Raw genomic sequence first — 16,586 nt, 5'->3', positions numbered from 1 at the left:
CTCCTCCTGCCACCTGTGGAGGGAAAAGGACTGCAGATGCCAAGCCCTTCCAGTAGTTCTCACATGCTGGAGTCTGGCACTCTATTCTTCTCAGAAACTGTAACGCTACTTTATTATTTATTTTTACCTAATTTAGGGTTATGAGTTTTTTACCAGGGAGAGTGATAAATCAACCCTCTAAGAGAACTGGTTCTTGAAAGCCATAAAAGAAAAAAAAAAAAGAAAAAGTTGTATGAAATGTTTTAAAATTCACAACAAAAGAAACTTTATATTCCTAAGTTGCTTGCTGATTTTTTTTTTTTGCAGTATGCGGGCCTCTCACTGTTGTGGCCTCTCCCGTTGCGGCCACTCCGCGTCATGTGGGATCTTCCCGGACCGGGGCACGAACCCGTGTCCCCTGCATCGGCAGGCGGACTCTCAACCACTGCGCCACCAGGGAAGGGAAGCCCCTTGCTTGCTGCTTTTTATTTTGGCTGTTGTTTCTAGGCTGCTGCAGGTTGTATATATAATTTTGAAACCCGGAATCCAACTTCCCAGGTGGCTAACTTGGTCATTTGGTTTTGCCTCCTTCTGTGGACTAAACTTTTCATTCTGACTAATATTGATGTCTCCTTCATCAAGCAAGTCAATTGGTTCAGAATTATTCTCCCTGCCAACAGACAGCTGAGTGAGCTTGACCTTTACCTTTAACTTTAGTTTAGCTTGAATGTCACATTTTATGTTCCTGATTTGGGAATAGACATTGAAGTCAAGAGTGGATGACATGATGACTTATTTTCTAAGAAGTTTGCTCTTCCTCAGTGGGGAATTAAGGTTGGAAAAAAAAAAACCCAACCACTCCAAATTGGAAATCCAGAGAGATCACATGAGTCCATCATGCTGGGAGAGGATGCAGTGGGATTGTTGCAGGTGTCCATTCACAGTTCACATGTCTTTGATGTATTAGTGGATCCATGAAAAAAAAGTAGCTGTGCCATGTATAGAAAAAAATCCATCTCTTGTTTCCCTTATTTTCACAAACACAAAGTTAGTTTCTAAGGAAGGTGGCTCAGTGGAGGGAGGAGACTAAAACCCTAAGTAAGAGACTGGCATCTTGTGGGCCTAGAGCACGTATAGACTTGAATAGTAAAATCTCCTCCGCCCACTCTGGATAAGAAATAAGGTAGACCTTTTCAGGCCACTGGGAGGAGGTACAGTCTAAAAATAAGAAGACTTTGAAGGGGAATATTGCAATTGGGCCAAGAATCATGAACTCAAGGATAGATTTTTGCAGTCACCAAATACTCTTTGGGGATTCTAATGTTACCCATCTTGAGAGCAGTGGTGACCCACTGTTTGTACAGTTCCAGCCCTGGTCATATTTTTGACTGTCTTCATCATGGCCTTTGGCGGGCCTGCCTGTTCTCTCCATATTCCTGCTTTCTGTCTCTTACAGCAGTGGGTGTCAGCTAACATAAAAAACATAGTTACCTCTTTGGGAAGTGGGGAGTGTGGGCGAGAACTCACTTCCTCAGGCAAACAGAGAAGTATGGGAGGGGAGGAACTTTGGAATTTGGTTGAGGAAAAAGAAAGAAAATAAGTTTATTCTTGTCCCCTGGGAGCTAAATTTGACAAACGCCTGACTTAATAAGGAAACCCAAACCTCCCAATACTCAATATTATGTATATAAAAGAGAATAATAGTGTCTCAGGAAAGAGCTGCCAGGACTTTCATGAGAACTTTGAACGGTTGTCTGTTTAGGACAATTGGGCTGTTCTTGATTTAATGTTTTCTGTATTCCCCTGTGCCAGTGGATTCCTCATAAAGGGAAGGGTTTTGAAAGTGGAAAGAGTTCCTCCTTCTTTCCCCATCTATGTCAATGCCATATATTTGTGACCTAAGAGATGACAGACACCATTGAAGTAAGTGAACACCTTCATAAGAAATCCAAAAATATCCAGCGAAATACACAGAAAAGCTTGTTTAATCTGTTACTTCCTCAAATAGCTTCTAGGTAATGAGATCAGCGTTGTTCTAAGGGGAATTAGCAGGACTCAACATCCAAGGACTTCTGAGCAAATAGATCTGTGAACCTGAACAGAGCAAAATCCCACGCTGGGAATTAAAATAATAAGGGGAGGTCACGTGCACCAGGGGCTGTAGACCGTTTCCTATTTTTATTCTCCTCTTTGCTCCCAAAAATTGGACTTAAAAAACAAAACAAAACAAAAAACGGCTTGGCCAGAATTCACAAGAAGTATAGGACTTTTTTTTTGGCTATGACCCCAAGAAAATTGCTCACAAGTAAATCTTTAATCCAGTTCAGCACAAATATACCTATTGTTGAATTCTGACCGTTAATTGTCCCTTGACTGCTCGGAGAATCATGCATCTCAGTGCCTGCTACAACGGCAATCATAATGACCTGCATTTATTAAGTGCATTATCATTTATTACCTTATTTAGAGCCTCATGGCAACCTTTTGAAATAGACACTGAATATTTTGTTAGTCATATTCTTTTAGATGAGGAGATTGAAATGTCTGAATGCTGACTGACTTGCCAAACATCTTGCAGATGGAGAATAGCAGAGTCAGGCCCAGAATCCAGGTTTCTTGACCCCTAGCCCAATAAGCTCTTCGGAGCAACAGTGTTTAAGTGGGGGAGGACGTATCTGAATGAAATCCGTGTAACTATTATATGGTTTCTCCTGCTTCCAAGGGACAGAAAACTCAGTTCAACTTCTCTTATGGAAAAAGAAAGGATTCATTTGTTCATATAACTAAGGAGTCTGGGAAAACTGGTTGGCATAGCTAGATCCAAATCCTCATATATCTCGTCAGAGATATGTTATGTCAGATCTCTGGGCATCCTTTTCTTCTGTATGTTTAATTCTTAGGCAAGCTCCCTCTGTAGTATAAAGATGAACAACAGCAGCTCTCAGCCTTATAATCTTCCAGTGAAGTGATATCAGCTAAAGCAAGTCCTTTTTTTCCAATAGTTTCAACCAAAATCTTGAGATTTATTTTCACTGGCCTGGTTTGGGTCGTGTGCCAGGAAATGTGATGTCTGTGAGGGCAGGTCTGGTTCATGGGTCTTCCATCGAAACAGGGATGGGGTAACTCTAATGGCATAAATCTGGAGTGCAAGAATGGTGATTCCTCAAAGGAAAGCCAGGGTGCTTTTATCAGAAGAAGAGACAATAGATGCTTGGCAGGAAAAAACAGCAAATGTCCTCTAGAAGAGCTGTTTCCAACTCACATATGAGTCGGCCCACCCCCCTTACTGAGACAAGACTGAAGGAGCAGATGGGGATGTACATGCATAACCAAGCAACACAGGCAGTTCTGATACGCATCTCTTCTCTTCCTCTCCTTTCTCTGCCACCAATACACACCCTCGTATCTTGCTGTTTATCAGTCAACTCATTTACCTAGAATATTCTTTTCTTTCTACTGCCCATACTTTATTTAGCCATCCTTTAAACTTCAATTCAGGGGTCGCTTCAGATAAGATGCTCTTATGGACTAAATGTGTCTCCCTAAAATTCATATGTTGAAGCCCTAACTCCCAAAGTGATGATATTTCGAGGTGAGGCCTTTAGAAAAAGAGACTGGAGGGTGCTCTCTCTCTCTCTTTCTCCCTCTCTCCCTCTCTCTCTCTCTCTCTCTCTCTCTCTCTCTCGCACGTAAGACACAACTAGAAGGTATGTCCGTAAGCCAGAAAGAGAGCTCTCACCAGAATCCAACTATGCTGGCACCTTGATCTTGGACTTCTTCCTTCTAGAACTCTGAAAAAATAGGTATCTGTTGTTTAAGCCACCCAGTCTCTGGTACTACGTTATGGCAGCCCGAGCTGACCAAGACAGGTACTATAGCCAGAGCCTGTATTCCACGCTCCCCTCCTCCAGTTCCTTGCTATCCCTAGTGGATAGAAGAATCTTTCCAGAATTTTATTGTGCCCAAGCCACCACTGCTTGATCATCTGTGTGGATACTGCTACAGGCAAGTAAACAAATGTCACCCATTAAGGAGAACACTGATTATAAAAGTTTCAGTTCAACATTCCTGATGTTATTGAATTTCTCCGGGACTTAAAGGAAAATTCTGATTTCCATCATACAGGTGTGATACGGAATTTCAATTATGCTCTAAGATCAACCTCATGGACTTGTAGAAAAACTTCAAGAACTCCTACACTGACTCAATACATCAAGTATCCAGGTGAAACAAAGGGGGAAGAAAACAGATGAACTCAGAAACTTTCATTGTCATTTTCTTAGGTTACTGCATGAATGCCACTGGTATTTATCACATTCAGGATAAAATATGTGCATTCCATGAGGAACCCATCCCACAAACAAAGCAACTGCTTCAAGCCTTCCTGGGACTACTCAATTTCTGCCATGCTATACTTCCACAAAAGCCACCACTGCTGAGTCCCTTCAACACCTAATAGAAAAAGACATTTGGTGACATTGGCTTATGACCTTAAAGTATTTGGGTACTCTCAGGAATGAAAAGCAGTTCCTGAATTCTGAGTCTGTTCTAGTACTTTAGAATGAATGTAAACCATTTTTTCTTACCACTGACTCATCTCTTGGAACATTTGAGATATATGTTGATACAAAACACCACACAACATGAAGGCGCCAGCGATTTCTTTCTCAATGACAGTGCAATCTACTCTTGAAGAATAAGACGTTAACACAAAATTAAAAACCATATTTTTCCACATTTCTACGTTTTAAGGAACAGGGTGCACTTTAAACTTTTTTATTGATAAAATTAAGAGCAGTTATCTAACCCTCCCCCCAATTTTATAAATAAAAACTTTCAATTTTATAAATAATATGCTTTACAACGTTGACATATGCACACTACCAAATGTAAAATGTATGGTTAGGGGGAAGCTGCTGCATAGCACAGGGAGATCAGCTCGATGCTTTGTGACCACCTAGAGGGGTGGGATAGGGAGTGTGGGAGGGAGGCTTAAGAGGGAGGGGATATGGGGATATATGTGTACATATAGCTGATTCATTTTGTTGTACAGCAGAAACTAATACAACATTGTAAAGCAATTATACTCCAATTAAGATATTAAAAAAAAACAACAATGAACAGAGGCCTGACACTAAGTGTAAAGAGCCTTACTAACTTACACAGAAACCACTGAAATGGGTAGCCATCACCCAGCCTTTACATAATCTTTTTAGGATGGATAATTGAGGGGAGCCACAGATTTGCATAATGCCTTTCCTTGGGTGAAACATTTGTTCAGATTAATTTCTGGAATTGTATCTTACATTAAGAACATTCTATAAATGTGTGTGGGAAAGACCAGGCTGATAAGAACTTGTCTTTGTATAACAAAGGGTCAATACACAAACACACACATACACACAAGTACACCCATATGCACTATGTGCATACACCATATGCACTCACATACACCATTGTCAAGAGCTCAGCTGATTTTGCAGAATCATTTCAGAGGAAAAACTTAATTATACTGGACTTTTCCCCACAATGGCTCAGTGTACTCAAAAGTCCACCTTAGAATTCTGGGGCAAGAATCATAGGCCTTTACTTGTGATAAGCAACACTCTGGCTGCCACTTAATATTGTTCCTGATGATAATTTCGTACACACCTCAAGTAAGGATGAAGAATTTATGGACAAGCTTCTTAACTGCTGCCTCTGTTTCATTAGCCATAATATTACTGATAAATAAATGATCCCTCTGAAAGAATGGGACAACAAACAAAAGATGACTCAAAGCAGGTTGTAGGAAGAAACGAACCCAACCACTAGCCAAATATCTCATTGAACATGTCATTCAACAGCATTCAAATAGTATTTATTCAATTGCTATGGGTTTACCATGTTTGCTTGTAAACATTGTAAAGGATGCAAAAAGAAAAATGACGATGAGAGCATTTTAATTAAGAAAGTTTAGCCAAGGTTCAGAGATTGGATTGTATAGGTACAGAATTAATCTCGGTTGGTCTGTTGTAATCCTGTGCTTATTTCAGGGATACCTGGAACCATAGTTCTGACTCTTGGCCAACACTGAATGAAAGGTACTACTATAAACGGAATATTTGTGTTCCCCCAAATTCATATGTTGAAGCTTAATCCTCAATGTGTTGGTGTTTGGAGGTGGATCCTTTGGGAGGTGATTGAGTTATAAGGGTGGCACCCTCATGAATGGGATTAGTGGCCTTATAAAAGAGACCCCAGAGAGATCCCTCACCTCTTCTGCCATGTGACATTATGGTGAAAAGGCAGACATCTATGAACCAGGAGCCAGGAAGTGGGCCCTCACCAGGCACCAAATCTGCCAGCACCTAGATCTTGGACTTCCCTGAATCCAGACCTGTGAGAAATGAATGCATGTTCTTTATAAGCCACCCAATCTATGACGCTATGTTATAGCAGCCCAATCAGACTAAGACAGGCTAACTGGTGATTAATATAGTCCTGTGCTAGCATCTGAGACAGAACAGGGCCAACCTGATCCTTAAAAGTATTTAGTGTGATGGTTCGTACCTAGATTCTATTATATTCCTTTGGTTTCTGCTATTGAGCCTGGACATGCAGCCTGTTTTGGCTGCAGGTGACAAGAAGGATATCAAAGATACCTCCTTGGATGAGACTGTGGCTCACCTAACACTGACAACAGCCTTGTGATATAGGCAGGATTGTTGTCATTTCACTGGCATTAGCCTGAGGTGACAGAGCATAGCCTGGATTTGAATCCAGGCCTTTTTCTGAGATTAGAGCATTTATGGTTTCATGATATTTTCTGCCAAATTGATTCGCCTCAATTATCTTTTCAAATTAAGCTGAGGACAAAAAGCAAAACAAGACTATATTCCAGAAGCAATTCGATTCACATCTGTTAATCTTTGCTGAGATTAATCTCAGAATAATGACTGTCCTCCAGAAAGTCTACTAATGAAAGCTTTCTTCTCCCTGGCTTGCTTATTGTCTCCTACAGAACAGGGACCTGCCATTCAAGCATCCCTCTTTAATAAACAGAATTATGTATCAAGAGAGAAGTATTAATCTTCTTATAAATCTTGCCTCAAAACAGGTAGGGAAATAGGAAAACTACACTATGGAATAACAATACAACACAGGGTAATATTTTATTTTATCTTTAATACCATTTTCACTGGCAAAACAAAATAGACTTATGTGAAGACTCCCTATACCATTGGTGCCAAGAGACCAATAATATATACATGTATTAGATTTTCTGTGTTAGTTCAGATAAAGTAAATTTAGTAATTATTTATTCGCTACTCACTAAGTGGGTAGCATATTCTGGGAAGGGCCATTCTCAAGTGCATTGTGAGATGGGAAAAGTTTAAACATATTCCCGTTTGCCTCTACTTTCTGTACACCTTACTTTCCCTATTTTATGCTGCCTAATTCTGGCAATATCCCCCCAATATGAAAATATGCTCCCGAGAAGGGATTGACAGGTTCATACATACAGCTGTACATACATACATGACCATTTTTGCTGGGTATTTTCTGCTTGCCCCTGCACATTCTCTCAACTATTCTTTACCATTCATTCTGCCCCAGACAATGACCTATGTTAAATATATCAAAGCGCTCTCTAGCCCTCTGGCTTTAGGTTTGGTTTGGCCAATGGAGGTCCCTGGCAAAAGATAGGAGGAAGGGAGAAAAATGAAGCCAAGATATTAAGTCACCTGGTACCCCTCTGCAGGGTGCCACAGGCTTGCTGCCCCCTTTCAATGAAAGTCACAACTCCTGTCAAGGTGCCCCTTTTCACACAACTTTTACCTTCTAGGGTCTAATAACTGCTCTCTCTCCTAGATCCTTTGGGTCAAGGGATAGTAGTTGTCTTGGGATACTGCATTATCTCTTGTGCTTTTAAAAATACTCTGCCTGCCCCCTTATAGATAATCTCTTTACTAAACCATCATGAAATTATCCTAATTTTATTGTGCCGTATTTTCTTCTGAGACCCTGTGTCATGCAACCAATGGGCATTCACACTTAAAGGAACAATTCATGAAGACCCAAGAAAACAAAACTATATTTATGGTATTTCAATACTGGCTACGCAGAAATTGTTCTAGGTTATATTTATATTCTATTGCCAAAAAGTTCTTTAGTATACAACAATAAACAATCATTTAGTTCTTGAGTCTGCAGGGTTCTGCTGATCTGGAGTAAACTGATAATCTCAGCTAGCCTGGGTCTTTCATCTGTAGTCAGCTGCAGGTCTTCCAGGTGGCTCTGCTGATCTTGGCTGGGCCCATTCACAAGAGCCTGAATGTCTGCTGGCAGATGGCTGATCTAAACTGGCCTCATCTGGAACAACTAGGCTACTTGGCTCTGATCCATATGGCTTTCCTCTTTCAGCAGATTAGCCAGATATGTTCTTACGGCAATGGCAGAGATCAAGAGAGCAGAAGGCCAATTATGTAGGTGCTTTTCAAGCCTCTTTTCAATTCAGGTCTTCTAACATCTCATTGGCTTAGGCAGATCTCATGGCCAGATCCAGAGTCAGAAACACACTACAAGGTTGCCTGGCAAAGGATGAATAACCAGGAATCTATGAATTGGAGCCACTGAGGCAATCAATTAATCCCAGAGGTTTTTACAGCTATCTGGTTCTTTACTTCACAAAGGAAGTGACATTTATAGTGGGCCTTGAAAGATGAGTAGATTGCCATGAGATGGAGAAGTGAGGTAGCATGTGCAAAGCTTAGAAGCATGAAAGTGCTTGATATGCTTAGGAAGTAGTGAATAAACAAGTGTGCTATTTTTAAACTTTATATAAATGGGTCATACATTATGTACTCTTGTGTCTGGCTTCTTTCACTAAACATTACTGAAGATTTAATACTGTAAATATGTCAATTTTCCCTAAATTGATCTATAATTAACGCAATTTCAATAAAAATAGCAGGATTCCTTTTTACAAGTTAATCAGCTAATTGTAATATTTATATGAATATCAAATAGCCAAGACAAACAATCCTGAAGAATACAGTTGAAAAAATTACACTACTAGATATTTTCCAATCCAAGAACATGGTATATCCTTTCATTTATGTAAATATTATTTCATTTCCTTTGATAATGGTTTTGTTTTGTTTTGTTTTTGTTTTTTAGTTTTCAATATACAGATCTTAAATAAAAGATGCTAGATTTTTCCTTTTATCTCCTCAGTGTGTCACACACCCAATAGATTTGTAAGAAGATGAAAACAGATGGGATTTATCTTTTCTGCCTTTCTCATGTTGTTATTTAACTACATGAAAGGATTCTGATCTGAAGAGGAGAAAGAAAGAGAGTTTGAAGAGATGATAAACCATGAAAGGGCCTTGTTCTCTATGCCCTTCCCTGGAATAAACTTGCCTATAAGATTGAGATTCTAGATTTGGGAAGATTTGCAACCTGCTCCCTGTCTGGAAGGTTTTGAATGCAGCAGCTCCATTGAAGAAGCCAATATATGAAAAGCAGAAAACTTAAAGGCATGGATATCTACTTGGGATACTCTTAATTGCCCATGGTCCCCAAGTGACTTTCAGAATATTTCATGTCTTCTGAAGCCATGAATAAAACCTAGGTATTAGGTGGGAGGGAAAGCTAAAATGCCAATCAGAAGATTACAGTGCAAAGTGAGGGCCTGGGTCACCTACATGGAGGTGTGTGAGGATGTAGCTGCATCTTTGTTGGAGTGTAGATGGCAGGAGGCTGCATAGGAGTTAATGGAGAAGCGTCAGATGGATCAGTTGCCACCTGCCAAACGAGCGCTGGGTATCATCTAAGCTTGGAAACAGGATGAGGACTTTAACTACAGATGCTAGCATGATCACAGAGACCAGAAAGTGTGCTGCTTATTCTGCAGTAACATAAAAGGGATTGCTGAACCACCCAGAGGCTCCGATCAGGGCCAAGAAGAGGGAGAAGTGGAGAGCACCTGGAAGGGACTGAGGAGGGAGAAAATACCAAATTATATTAAAGTTTAAACTAGAAGAGGCTAGGAAATTACTGGACTGGAATAAGGAAAAATCCAGAAGTAAATGAGTTTACTTCTGTAAACTCTACTTCTGTAAACTGTACTAAATTTCAAGATTTAGTACAGTGTGGAAATGGTCACTTGAGACCATTTTTTGATTATAGGAAAAGAAGAAAACCTAGAGTTTTTCACACTTGATTCTGTGGGCTGCTGAGACAGTAAAGAGTATGCCCATTTGAGACAAAGAAGTAAATGAGGGCAGATTTTAAACGGCTTTGACTCATAGGAAAGAGTTTGGACTCTGATGTGACCTATAGAATAAATATTTTCAAGCAGAAGGTTAACAGGATCGGTTCTATTTTACAAGTATACTTGGCCCTTGAACAACACAGATTAGAGCTGCACTGGTCCACTTATACACAGATTGTTTTTCAATAGTAAATACTACAGTACTACACAATTTGCTTTAGTTGAATCTGTGAATGTAGAAACATGGATGTGGAGGAACAGCTTACATGGAGAGCTGATTATAAATTTTATCTGCAGATTTTCAGCTACTAAGATGATCAACACCCTTAACCCCTGTGTTGTTCAAGGGTCAACTGCATTTCTAGTAGCAAGGTGGGATATGGATAGAAGGAGAGCGACTTTGGCAGCACATCACATAGGAAGCTTTTTAGAAACCCAAGCAAGAGATGACAAAGGCTTAAACCAGAGGCTTGACAATGAAGATTGTACAATAGTGTATAGGATAAGTTTCAGGAGTAAAGCTTCAAACATTAGTTTGAATCTTCCAAGGGCATGAGAAGAGCTGAAGATTCTTGACATGGTCAAAACATGAGAAACAAGAAGAGGATTAGGTTTAGGGGCAGAAGGCTTGTATTCAGTTGTGTACATGGATTTGAGATGTCCGTGTAATATTGAGGTGAAGACTTGTAATGGGAAGTTAAACATGTAAAGCAGGAACTCAGGGGAGTTTGAAGACTGGAGATGAAGATACAGTGGCTGATTATTTTCTGTGTGCCAAGAACTTTCTTAAGGACAGTTTCTTGGGGAAAAGAGAACATAGAAAATCTAGTGGTCTCTGTTCTCCTGCATTGTCTGAATTGCTAGTGATTTGTAGGGTCCTGGGAAATTCCTTGCCCCCAACATGCCAGCCAGATGCCTAAAGTCTTACTGCTAGAATGTATTCCTTTGTTTCAAAATTGCTTTATCACATGGCCCATTTTAATGCAAATATTTGTATAAGTGATTCATCATTGAAACCCCATGTCTTGGTAATAATTTGGAAGAAGGAAAATTGGAAAATACTAACACAGAAAGGAGAGACAAGGATGGATGGCTACAATTATACTATGCTTCATATTTTGGTAAAGTTGCTCTGTAAATAAATCTTGGGAACCATGCCTCAGAGTCACAGATACTATCACGGTAATCTGCAGTGTCTGAGATTTCAGTCACTCCTTCAGATTTATGTATTTTCATCTTCTGATGTAGGTCTTTTTTCAGCGTAACCTCAGCTACATCTCTGGCCCCTTTGTTTCTGAAAAACCCTCTTGGAGGCACATCCTTAGTATGTAATAAACATAATTACAACCTTGGTATGTATCCACATCTTTGGAGGCTCACTGTTGGATTTTTTCAGGAAAGCTAAAGAGCATTTGGATACAAAGCCAAGTGCAGTAGAGGCCTTGCTCAATTGACCTGAAGAGAATGGTGCTTTGGAGGGACAGAATAGCAATAAACTTTAGATTATTTCAGAACTTTGTTACTGAAACACAGAAAGGTTAAAAAAATTTCTCTAGAGACCCAGCAGACTCTTCTTAAAATCCCAGTTTATCCCATTTATTGCAGCTATGAGAACTTGAGGGTCTCTGTGCCATCGTTTCTAAATATGTAAAATGAGAATAATAGAGTCGATTTTGTAAGATTGTTTCAAGGATTAAAAAGCAGAAAACATCAGATTGCAATGTGCTTATCACTTTACATGCAAGAGCTCAATGAATTGTGGGTGTGTAATGCTCATGATGACTTGTCCAAAATAACGAATCTCTTACCTTAATTTCTGTATGGTGTTCCCTGAAACACATCTCCTTTCAAATGTCTTTGGATAGAGGATGGGAGTCAAAAGAAGATATGTGTGAAAAAGGAGAGGCAGTCACATGAATTTGAAATGTTAGGTGGGAAGGGGATTGAAATGTGCACTAAAACCATTACATGCCCAGGCTGGATAATCATGCATCTGCAGATCATTCCTTCTTACCACTCAGCCAGTGGCAAGTCTGACAGAACCTCCTTAGGAGTAGAAAAGGATGAATCATCGCACACTGTTTCTGAGGGGGGATGAATCCAGGCATTGGCTGCAATTTCATATTGAAAACGACTTACTCTGCTCTCACAGTGGGCTTTCTGATCTTCTTGGGCGGCATCCTTAGTAGAGCATTTCATATGTGAAGCATATCATTGCATTCCCATCAGTGGTGTTTTGGGAAGGGTATGTAAATGTTAACCAAAACCACAAAGAAAAGATGTTGTCACTTTCCCATGGCATGTAAGAAAAACATGGATATTTTGACGCATCCAGTTACATGCAAACTCAGCATAGCTAAGGAAAAGATCAGTTTTCAAAGTACTACTGCATTGAGTAAATGACGTATGACTACAGAGAAAGGAACTAATTATGTTTTCAAGTGTAATTGTTGAAGAAGTCACATATGATGTGTGTGTGTGTGTGTGCATGTGTGTGTCCTTTTTAAGCATTTTTGCCTACCATTTAATTTAATATTGGGAAAAAGTTTCTATGGATTATAAAAACAACTCCTACACATTAATACTATGTTTTTAAACATCTTGCTTGATTCCAAGTTGTTTGTAAATTAGCATCTAGAAAACAGAATATTTGATGACAGCAAATATATACAGTTACATGTTTTATAAAACAGTGTTTGCAATAGACATTAGAAGCTACACCTTTGCAATCTAATTTCTGGCACTACCAATGTCTCTTTTGAGGAATGAGTTACTGAATCTGTCTCTTTTATGGACATTTCATATTCATAAAGTGATGGCTTTCTCCTGGCAGGCCTTAACCTCACTCAGCTAAACTGGAAGTCATTTTTCTGAAGAGAGCCTCACTATTGGAACAAACTGAACAAGAACTCACATCACACATAAAAAGCTTTTGGAAGAGACCTGGGATTGGCTCTGGGGTGGACATAATTCAAATGCAAATGCATTTCATCAGTGGTTTGTCTTGAATGCCAAATTTTAGAGCAAAAGGAGAGCTAACTACTGATCGTTTGCTCTTTTCTACCCATAAGCAGGATGCCAACAATAGAACCAATATCTTTACTGCAGGACCATGTCGTAAGAGGCTTGAAGAAGCATTGTAATGCTCAATCCATCATTACAGAGAGATATTACCAATGATACCCCATAATTATTTCACATTGACTTGGACTTATAAAAAATAATTGATTATATTGATATATAACAAGAATTAAAATATGCAATAAAAAAGGATAAAATAACCATATTTGTCCTGCATCTAAAAACAGTACTGTTAAAATTTTTTGACATTTTTTGTTTTGTTTTGTTTTTTACTGGGTATTGCTTATGTAGTTGTGGTTTAACAGCCAGCTTTTTATCCACTCAACATCAGAGAGATCTCTTCTTAAACATATCTTCTAGTTTTTGCATAATATTCCATAATGTAGCAATTCTAGAATTTACTTACCTGTTTCCTCAAGGAAAATTAGACATTTAGGCACTTAAAAAATATCTTTCTAGGATTATTTCTTTATTGTAGATTCCCTAGAAGTGGGATTAACAGCTCAAAGGTTATGAGCATTTTTTAAGGCTTTTGACAAAGAGTGCAAAATGGCTTTAGTCCCCATAGCAGTATATACAAGGGTCTGTTTCTACAAAACTTCACCACACCTCTTAGTTCTTTCTAATTCCTCTATACCAGTGGTCCTCACCTAGATGTGATCATTCCCCCCCTCCCAGGGGATGTTTGACAAGTCTGGGGGCATTTTGTTTTCCATAACTAGGGAAGTGCTACTGGCATCTAGTGGGTAGAGGTGAGGGATGCTGCTAAACATCCTTTAGTGCCCAGGACAGCCCTCCACAACAAAGATTTATCTGGCCTATAATTATCAATACATGACTCCTCTCTTCATACCCCCAGTTGAAAATTACAGTTGATTCTCGAGCAACGTGGAGGTTAGGGGCACTAACCCTCTGTACAGTTGAAAATTCATGTATAACTTTACAGTCGGCCCTCTGTATCCTTGGTTCTGTATTGTGTGATTCAACCAAACTCAGATCATGTAATACTGTAGTACATATTTATAGAAAAGGATCTGCATATAAGTGGACCAGTGCAGTTCAAACTCACGTTGTTCAAGGGTCTATTGTAATCATCTTGGTTATTTCAACAGGAAAAGGTTGGTTGAGAGGAGATGCTAAGAAAGATCTTCTGAGAGAAGGGAACTGTATGAAAAAAAATCCCTATTTTTCAGAAAGCATAAGACATAATATACAATCAGAAATATCTCTAGACATTGTCAAATGTTCCCTAAGGAATGAAATAGCCACTATCTGAGAACCACTGATTCACACCGATCAAAATGCCTTGCTGTTAGTTGGTGCTTAATAAGTAATTGTTGATAAATATCTCAATTAATTATTTCAACTGTGGTTGTTTGTTAATTTACTGAGGTATTAATTCTTCTCTCCTTCCTCAAAATAGTAGCTTGCATATTTAAATGCAATTCATGTATTTAACTGAAAACTGAGCAATAAAAACCTCTAAATTATGGAAAAGCACAAAAATTATTTTGTTTACTAAGCAGTGAAACCAGCCAGCATTCCTGGTAGACAAACAAGTAGATTTTTTCCAGAGAGAAAAATTAAAGTTCAGGAATTTGGGTTGATTTATCCAAGGTCACGTAACAATTTCCATGCTGAAGCTAAATAGTAACTTCTTCTCACTGAACACACAGATGGAGCTATCTTTACACTTGTCACCCCACCAATATCTTTCACCCCACCCACCAGCTCTATCCTCTGCTATAGAAAAGTCCCATTGAGAACAAGTACTGGATCTTCCATCTCTTTGTGTTTTCCACAAAGCCAAGCACAGTGCCTTGTATAAAATAAGTACTAGAACAAATGTGATTTAAATGCATAATGTTTCCATTTACTCAGGATCTAATTTCTTTTCTATGTCTAATCAGAATCCTTATCTTTCAGCTGCCATAGATCACAGTCATCGTTAACTATGACGGAGATTAGCCAAGGCTCTAGATTTATGGTTCTGGGAGTCAACAGGTACAAATCTCTGTCTGCACTCCAGATGGTGCTTTGGATGGTTGCTCCATGAAATTGTTATTTAGAAGCCTGGCAGCATTGTTTGCAAAGTAGGGAGTCACAATTGGCATTCCTTTGTTTTTTTGTTTTTTTGTTTTTGCATTTTGTTCCTTAATAGATGGTCTCAAAGTAATTATGTGCCAGTGTCTGGGCAGCAATAGACCAGTTTTGCCCCAACAGGCTTTGGTGAGAGTACCTGGCTGACTGGCTGTTTTCTTTGATATTCAAGTCAACAAATATTTATCGAGGCTTTACTCTATGCAAGACACTTGGCTAGGCCGAGTAAGAGATAGAGCCATGGTGTAAGATATATCACCAAGCATTAAAAGGAGCTAAAAAGCTTGTAAGGGAGAGACATACATAAATTAAGAGCAGACTCTAAGTAGAGCCATGAGAGAGGTATCAGTATGGACTTGTGTGGACAAAGAGAAAAATCAAGACCAGTTGAGGATTCAGGAAAGACTTAACATAAGAGCTGGCATTTGGTTTGGGCATTGAAGGATGGATGAGTTTTTGACAGGTAAAGAGGAATTTAAGAAGCAACATGAGCAAATTCACACAGATTAGGAAGCATAGAACATGTTTAATATATAATAATAGTAATAATAATTTGATAGTTAATATGCATTAATGTCTTATGATTTTCAAATGTATTCTACTAAACTTTGTATTCTTTTATATATATATATTTTAATAAATTTATTTACTTATTTATATTTTACTTTTGACTGTGTTGGGTCTTCGCTGCTACGCACGGGCTTTCTCTATTTGCAGCAAGCAGGGGCTACTCTTTGTTGTGGTGCGCGGGCTTCTCATTGCAGTGGCTTCTCTTGTTGTGGACCACAGGCTGTAGGCGCACAGGCTTCAGTAGTTGTGGCACACAGGCTCAGTAGTTGTGGTGCACAGGCTTAGTTGCTCTGCAGCATGTGGGATCTTCCCGGACCAGGGCTTGAACCTGTGCCCCCTGCATTGGCAGGCAGATTCTTAGCCACTGCACCACCAGGGAAGTCCAACTTTTTATTCTTTTATGTTAAAAATGGAGCCAGGCTATGGGCAGAGGATCTGAATAGACATTTTTCCAAAGAAGACACACAGAAGGCCAATAGGGACGTGAAAAGATGTTTAACATCACTAATTATCAGGAAAATGCAAATTCAAAACCACAATGAGATATCATCTCACACCTGTTAGAATGGCTGTTATCAAAACGACAAGGAAAAAC

This window comes from Monodon monoceros, unplaced genomic scaffold, assembly GCF_005190385.1.
Source record: "Monodon monoceros isolate NGI ecotype Baffin Bay Population unplaced genomic scaffold, NGI_Narwhal_1 Super_Scaffold_21, whole genome shotgun sequence".
NCBI classification, from domain to species: domain Eukaryota; kingdom Metazoa; phylum Chordata; class Mammalia; order Artiodactyla; family Monodontidae; genus Monodon; species Monodon monoceros.
The sequence above is the reverse complement of the archived record's forward strand: the minus strand, read 5'-3'. Positions refer to the sequence as shown.